Source organism: Macaca fascicularis, chromosome 3, assembly GCF_037993035.2.
Source record: "Macaca fascicularis isolate 582-1 chromosome 3, T2T-MFA8v1.1".
Lineage (NCBI taxonomy): Eukaryota > Metazoa > Chordata > Mammalia > Primates > Cercopithecidae > Macaca > Macaca fascicularis.
Window position 1 is genome coordinate 72,769,025 of NC_088377.1, and position 8,329 is coordinate 72,777,353.

The 8,329-nt window shown below is 46.1% G+C and overlaps 1 long non-coding RNA gene across 1 annotated transcript; it reads left to right on the plus strand.

Moving 5' to 3' along the window:
• Positions 1–530: 530 nt before the first annotated feature.
• On the plus strand, positions 531–7,562 carry LOC141409850 (uncharacterized). The gene is made up of 3 exons (XR_012432374.1): positions 531–1,982; positions 2,183–6,141; positions 7,354–7,562. It is a non-coding gene; the product is annotated as an uncharacterized lncRNA (long non-coding RNA).
• The last annotated feature ends 767 nt before the right edge of the window (positions 7,563–8,329 follow it).

The following is an 8,329-nucleotide window of genomic DNA, read 5'->3' on the forward strand; positions in this document are numbered from 1 at the left end:
CTTTGAGAGCACAGAGCTTTCTCTAAGTCAGAGATTCAAAGTAGGAGCGAAATGCGATGTGCTTTTGCTGACTTGGAAGATGGAGGGGACAAATTGAGTAAAATGTGGGGAAACATCTACTTACAGAGAGTGGGTCCTAGCTAGCAGTGAGCAAGGGAACAAGGATCCCAGTCCTACAACCATGAGGAATTGGAAATTGGTAGCAACAGAATGGGTATAGAAGTGGGTTCTTCCCAGCACCTCTAGATGAGAGCCCGGACTGTTTGATACTCTGACTTTAGCGTTTTGAAAACTAAAGCAGAGAGCCCAACGGAGCCTGCCGGACTCTGAACCATAAGTTCTACAGAACCATGAACTAATAAATGGGTGTGTTTTAAACCACTAATTTTATGGTAACCTGTTATGGAGCAATAGAAGACTAATATGCCTCTTATGCCCTGTTCAGTGTTGACCTCAGCAGCACCTTCTAGGTCTAGGGGACTCATGTAATATATATATATATATATATTTTTTTTTTTTTTTTTTTTTTTTTTCCCCCCGAGACAGTCTTGCTCTGTCACGCAGGCTGGAGTTTGGTTGTAGCTCACTGCAACCTCCGCCTCCTGGCTTCAAGCAATTCTCCTGCCTCAGCCTCTCGAGTAGCTGGGATTACAGATACATACCACCATGCCCGGCTAATTTTTGTATTTTTAGTAGAGACAGTGTTTTACCATATTGAACAGGCTGGTCTCGAACTCCTAACCTTAAGCGATCTGCCCATCTCAGCCTCCCAAAGTGCCGGGATGACAGGCGTGAGCCACCACACCTGGTCTTTGACTCTATTTCTTGGGCCCTGCCTTTAAGAGGTATTGTGACATACCTTTGGGTTAATCACTAAGAATGTGACTTACTTCTGTCCCCTAGGCAGCATTGTAACATATTTCTGAGCCCATAACAGGGATAATGTGACCCTTCTCTTTTTGTCCTGCCCCAAGTGAAGATTGTGACATGTCACCAGGCCCTTTGTCTAGGCAATATGACTCTTCTCTCCTGCCTGGGCCCTGATTACAAGGGAGATTGTGACAATCACTGGGTCCATCACATAGATAATATGACTTTCTCTTCCTACCTGGGCCTGACTACAGAAAAGATTAAGACATATCACCGGGCCAAGCACCCACATGATGTCACTTGCCTGCCTGCATTCTGCCTACAGTGGGTATTGTGACAAATCCCTGGCCAAGAACCAAGGTAACATGACCCACCTACCTGGTTCCTGCCCACTGATGGGATTGCAACATATATGTAGGTCCAGCTCACAGGCATGACGATAACTGTTGTACAAGGACCCAGCCAATAAGGGAGATTTTTACTCATAGTTAGGCTTATTACAACAGGTATGCTTCTGGGTATTCTCCATACAGAGAGGTCACAGACTATTAGGACGCTCATGCATATTTTATAAAGACCTTGGGTGGTACAAAGATGTTGTCACAGGCCAGTGCACAAGTGAAATTGTGACTCCCATAGGCACACCCAGCCAGTAATTAAGATGTTCACCCTCAACGCATGCATACAGCCCACTCTTGAGGTTCTCAATCTCACAGCTGGTAGCGGTCAAAATTTGTAATTGTGACTCTCATATGCGGATTTGATTGACAGGTAAAATTATAACTTTTTTTTTTTTTTTTTGAGATGGAGTCGTGCTCTGTCACTCAGGCTGGAGTGCAGTGGCGCGATCTCAGCACACTGCAACCTCCACCTCCCGGGTTCAAGCGATTCTTCTGCCTCAGCTCTTGGACAAAACTTCAGCACTCCTGCTCCGGTGTCTGCCCTACTAAGACACTGTGTGCAGGTGGAGTTGAGGCTCTTATGTATGGACCTGTCTACTGTTGAGATTGCGAATTGCATGCGTAGACTCAACTCACAGGAGGTGTTGACTCACAAACCTCCAGCTGGGACATGTGCAGGATTAGAAATTTTATTTCTGGATCTTTCTTCAGGTATGATTGTGACATATACCTTTGCCTAGCACCTGATTGCTTTTACTTTTTTGCCTGGGCCCAGTCTACAGTTGAAATTGTGAAATATACTTGGGCTACATAGGTGATGTGATGCTCCTGCCTGGACCCTGCCTTCAGAAGAAATTGTTACATATCTCTGGGCCAATCACCTGGTGATGTGACTCTCTCCTTCTTTCTAGGCCCAACTTATAGAAGGCATGGTGACAGATCTCTGGGCTCATCACCTAGGAGATGTGACTCTACAATCCCAGCTGGGCAGAGCCCCACTGAAGATTGTGACATATTACTAAGCCCATAAACTAGGTGACATGACTCTGCTCCCTGGCCTAAGCCACAATTAAAGGGGACATTGAGACATATTGCTGTGCCCAGAACCTATGTGATGTGACTCTCCTTTCCTGCCCAGGCTATGCCTACAAAAGAAATCGTTACATATCACGGAACCAAGATCCCAGTTGATGTAACTCTCCTCCTGGGCCCTGTTCATAGGGGAAATATTGGCATATTCCTAGCCTAGCACCCAGGTGTTGTGAACTTCTGCGTGGTCCCTGGCCGTATGTGAGATTGTGACATATACCTCAGCCCAACTCACAGGCATAATGATGACTGTCTTACCTGGACCAAGACAATAGAAAAGGTTTTGACTCTTCTAAATAGGCTTATGGAAATAGGCTATTTACTGGGTCTTGTACTTGTAGAAAGGTCAGAGATTACAACACTTGTGCATATTTTATAAAGTTCCTGAGTGGCACAGAGAGTGTCATAACAGGGCTCAGCACGCAGGTGGGATTGGGACTCTCATAGGCACAGCCAACAGTAAGGGTTGTCACTTTGCCACATGGACACAGCCCAGTCACTGCTGAGGTTCTGCATTTTACACTCAGAGAGAGTCAAAAGTTGGAACTGTGACTCTTACATGTGCATCTGTTCCACAAAAAAAGATGATGACTCTCAAATATTCAGCACACGTGTGAGGCTGTTATTATTCTACCAGGAAAAAGTCTGCAAGGGTCTTGGGGCTCTCATGCAGGAGTCCAGTTAACCACTAAGATTCTGACTTGCAAACTTGTACCCAACTCACAACTGTTTACTCCCATACCTGAGGTTGGGACCAATGTGAGATTGTGAATCTAATCTCTGGACATTCCTGCAGGTGTGATTGTGACATATACCTTTACCCAGGTCGTGAGCTTTGATTATTTTGCCTGGACAAAACCAAAAAATGAGACAGTGACATGTATTTGGGCCACACACCTTGGGGATATTACTCTCCTGTCTTGGCCCTTTTCTTAGGGGAAATTTGGACATATCTCCGGACCTATCACCTGGGTTATGTTACCATCTTTTTCTGCCTGAACCTTGTCCACAGGGGAAATTGTGATATATTTTTAGACCCACCCCCTAGGTGATGTGATTCATCCCTTCTGCCTGGGTCCTGCTTTCAGTAAGAATTGTAACATATCACTGGATCCTGCACCCAAATGTTGTGACTCTTCTGCCTGGGCCATGCCTACAGTAGGAATTGTGACATATTTCTGGGCCCAACATGTAAGTGATGTGACTATCATTTTATGTCCACAGAAGGCGTTGTAACATATCACTAAGCCCAGCACTCAGGTGATGTGGGTTTCTTGCCATGGCACTGCACACAAGAAGAATGTTGACATATTCCTGGCCCAGAATTCAGGTGATGTGACTCTTTTGCCTGATCCACACCCAGAGGTGAAATTGTTACTTACAGCCAGGCCCAGTTAGCGGACATGATAGTGACTCTCATACATAGACCCAGCCAATACAACAAATTTTTTACTCTTCTGGCTAGACTTAGGGACACAGCTAAGCTTCTGGGTTTTCTTATAAAAGGTCACAGGAGATTATGACACAAATATTTTATAAAGCCCTTGGGTGGTATGAGCTGTGTCATAACATGGTCCAACACACAGGTGAGATTGTGACTCCCATTGGTACACCCAGCCAACAGTGGGATTGTCACCCTTAAACCTAGACACAGCCCACGGGTGAGGTTATAAATCTTGAATATGGTTGCAGACCACAGTTGGAATCGTAATTGTCATATATGGATTGGCCACAGGTTGAAGGGGAAGTCATTTCTTAACTAACTCACAGGCACAGTGTTGTCTCTTATACTTGAACCAAGCTAATAGAAGAGGCGTTGACTCTCGCTGTTACGCTTGGGAAAATGGGGATGGTTCTGGGTTTTCTACTTGTAAAAAGGTCACAAAAAATCACAACACATACAGCATAAAAATCACATACAGCATAATGCCCTATGGTGGTACAGAGAGTGTCAACACAGCCCAATACAAAGTTGAGACTTATTCTCATATGCACAGCCAGCTGACAGTAAGAATTGTCACCTGCACACATGGGCAGATCCCACTAGTGAGGTCCTGACTTTGCCTTGTGGACACAGTTCACAGTTGAAATTTTGACTGTCATACATGGATCTGGCCACAAGTAAGACTGGGACTCCTTTCTCGACCCAGCTTACAAACATGGTGATGACTCTCATACCTGGATCCAGACAAGAGAAATTATGTTGACTTCTGCCTGGGCTTAGGGTAACAAGTAAGATCTTGGATCCATAAAAACGTAAAGTTCTCAGAGCAGAATTCCACGCTCAAGCATGTTGTGTGAAGATCTCAGATGGTACAAAGAGTGTCATAACAGAGCCAAAAACAGAGAGGAAACTGTGCATCTCCTATGCATACCCAAACAATAAGGATGGTCGTTCTCCCATATAGACACAGCTCACTGTTGAGGTTCTGAATCTCACACTCAGAGGCAATGAAAAGTTGAAAGTTTGATTCACGTACATGCATCTAGTCAACAGGTAGGATAGTGACTCTGAGACCAAGATTCAGCACCCTGGTGAGGCTGTGCCTATCTTATGGGGACTCTGTTTGCCGATGGAGATGGAGCTCTCATGCACAGTTCCTGTCCAGTGTTAAGACTGTGTCTCATGTATTTGGATGCAACTTGCCAGAGGTGTTGACTCTCTGACCTAAAGCTGGGAAATATGTAGAATTGTGAATTTTATTCCTGGACCTTCCAGCAGGTGTGATTGTGGCATATACTTTCACACAGCATCTAATTTATTTTACAATTTGTTCGAACTCAGCCAACTGTTGAGATTGTGACATATACCTGGACTAAGTTCCTAAGTGATGTAACTCTCCAGCCTGGGACTTACCACAGGGTACATTGTGATATATCTTTGGACTTATTACCTATGTGATGTGACTCTACTTTCTTGCCTTGTCTTGGCCTTCACTGAGGATTGTGACATATTTCTGGGCCCAGTACGTAAGTTATGTGACTCATCTTTCCTGCTTGTGCAGTTAGAAGTGATTGTGACATATTGCTGGGCCAAGAACCTAGGTGATGTGGCTCTCCTGCCTTGGCCCTGCCTTCAGGGGAAATTGTGATATGATTCTCGGTTTATTACCTTGATGATATGACTCTCACATCCTGCATGGGCAAGCCCAAAGGGATCATTGTGACATATCTCTGGGCACATCAAAGAAGTGGTGTAATTTTTCTCTCATTCCAGGACTCTAGTCTCAGCAAGGATTGTGACATATACCTGGGCCCATAACCTATGTAATGTGATTCTCGTATCCTGCTTGGCCCTGCTTACAGGAAAGATTGTGACATACGGCTGGGCCCATCACCTAGTTAATGTGACTCTCCTTTTCTTCCTATGCACTGCCCTCAGTGAAGATTGTGACAAATTTCTGGGCCAATCAACTGTGCAATATGACTCTGCTCTTTCCTGGGCCCTGCTATCAGGGAACATTGTGACATATCACCAGGCTCAGCACCTAGGTAACGTGACTCTTCTTGCTGCTTGGGCCCTACTTACAGAAGGTGATGTATTGCTGAACCAAGAACTCGGATGATGTGACTCCCCTGCCTGTGCCCTGCCTACAGTGGGCATTGTGACATATCACTGGGTCTAGCAGCCAGGTGATGTGACTCTCCTGCTTTGTTCCTGCCCACAGGTGAAATTGTGGCACATACCTGGGTCCAGATCACAGGCACAATGATGACTCTCTTACCTGGACACAGCCAGTGGGAGATATTTTGACTTGTGTAGCCAGGCTTAAGGCCACAGGTAATGTCCTGGGTCTCCTACTTGTATAAAATTTACAGAACATTACAACCATCAGGACTATCACATGAAGCCCTACAGTGATACAGAGAGTTTATAACAGGGCCTAACTAACAGGTGAGATTGTGACTCTTGTATGCAGACCCAGCCGACAGGCTCTTCATTCTCACACATCAACAGAGCCTACAAATGAAGCACTTAATCTCACACATACAAACAGTTGCAAGTTGGAATTGTCACTCTCACATGTGGATCTGGTTTCCAGCTGGTTTGGTGGCTGTCGAACCATGGTCCAGCAGACCTGTGAGGCTGTGAGTTCCCTATCAGAACACAATCTGCAGGTGAGACTGGGGCTCTTATGCACGGATTTGTGCATTGTTGAGACTGTAACTCCTTTGCTTGAACCCCACTCACTGGAGGGGTTGCCTCTCACACATGAAGCCAGGACTTGTGTGAAACTGTGAAACTCATTTCTATACATTCTCAAGTGTGTGATTGGGAAATATACCTTTGCCCAGAACCTGAGTGATTTGACTCTTTCCTAGGCCCAGCCCACAGATAAAATTGTGACATATACCTGCACCAGTCACCTAAGTAATGTGAAACTCCTTTCTGGGCTCTGCCTGCCAAGGGCATTTTTACATTTCATTGCGACCAGCAGTCACCCAGGTGCTGTGACTCCCCTGCCTGCTCCCTGCCTACAAAGAGCATTGTGACTTATTTCTGGGTTCATTACATAGATGATGTGACTTCATTCTACTGCCTTGGCTCTGCGCTTAGAGTGCATTGTGACGTTTAGCTGGGTACTGCACCCAGGTAATGTGACTCTCCTGACTGAGTTCTTCCTACAAGAAGCAGTGGAACGTATCACTTAGCCCAGCACCTAGGTGATGTGATTCCCCTCTCTTACCTGGTTCCTGCCCACTGGAGAGATTGTGACCCATTGCTGAGCCCAGCACCAAGGTGATGTCACTCTCCTGCCTTAGCTCTGCCCATGGGGGCCACTGTGACACATGTCTAGGCTAATTACTTAGGTGAAGTGAGTCCCCTTTCCTGCCTAAACTCTGCCCACAGGGGGGATTTTGATATATCACTGGGCCCATCAGCCAGATGAAGCGACTTTTCTGCCAGGGTCCTGCCTACAAGGGGGATTGTGACATCTCTCTGGACCAGCACCCAGGTGATGTGTCTTTTCTGTCCTCTCCATCCTCACAGGTTGTATTGTGCCATACACCTGGGACCCAATTATAAGCACAATGACGAATCTTTTATCTGGAATCAAGACATGTGCAGGATGGTGGGACTTATCACTGGACCTTTCCCGATGTTATTGTGACATATGCCTTTGTCCAATATGTGGTGATTTGACTCTCAGACTGGGCCCAGTTCGCAAATAAAATTGTGCCATATACATGGGCCAAGAACCAAAGAGGTGTAACTCATGCGCCCGGGCCCTGCTCTCAGAAAGATAGTGGCATTACACTGCACCCAGCACCTAAGAGATGTGATTCTCCTCTTCTACACGGGGCCTGCCTACAGCAACACTTGTGACCTATCAATGAGCTCAGCACTCAGGTGATATGACTTTCATTTTTCTTTCTGGGCCCTGCCACATGGATAATTGTGACATATCACTGGCCCCAACTATCAGGTGATGTGACTGTCTTGTTTGGGATCTGTTAACAAACGGCATTGTGACATACTTCTTTTTTTTTTTTTTTTTTTTCCCCCCCAGATAGAGTATTGTTCTGTCACACAGGCTGGAGTGCAATGGTGTGATCTCAGCTCACTGCAACCTCTGTCTTCCAGGTTCAAGTGATTCTCCTGCCTCAGCCACCTGAGTTGCTGGGACTGCAGGCATGCGCCACCATGCCTGGCTAATTTTTTTGTATTTTTAGTAGAGATGGGATTTTACCATGTTGGCCAGGCTGATCTCAAACTCCAGACCTCAAATGATCCACCCACCTCGACCTCCCAAAGTGCTGGGATTACCGGCATGAGCCACAGCGCCTGGCATGGCATATTTCTAAGCTCAGCACTCAAGTGCTGTGACTCTCCTGACTGGGCCGTCCCCACAAGGAGAATTGTGACAGCCCTGGACCAGTCCTTAGGCCATATGACCCTCCTTTTCTAGCTAGGCCCAGCCCACAAAAATAATTGTGACATATCACTGGGCCCAGCATCTAAGAGG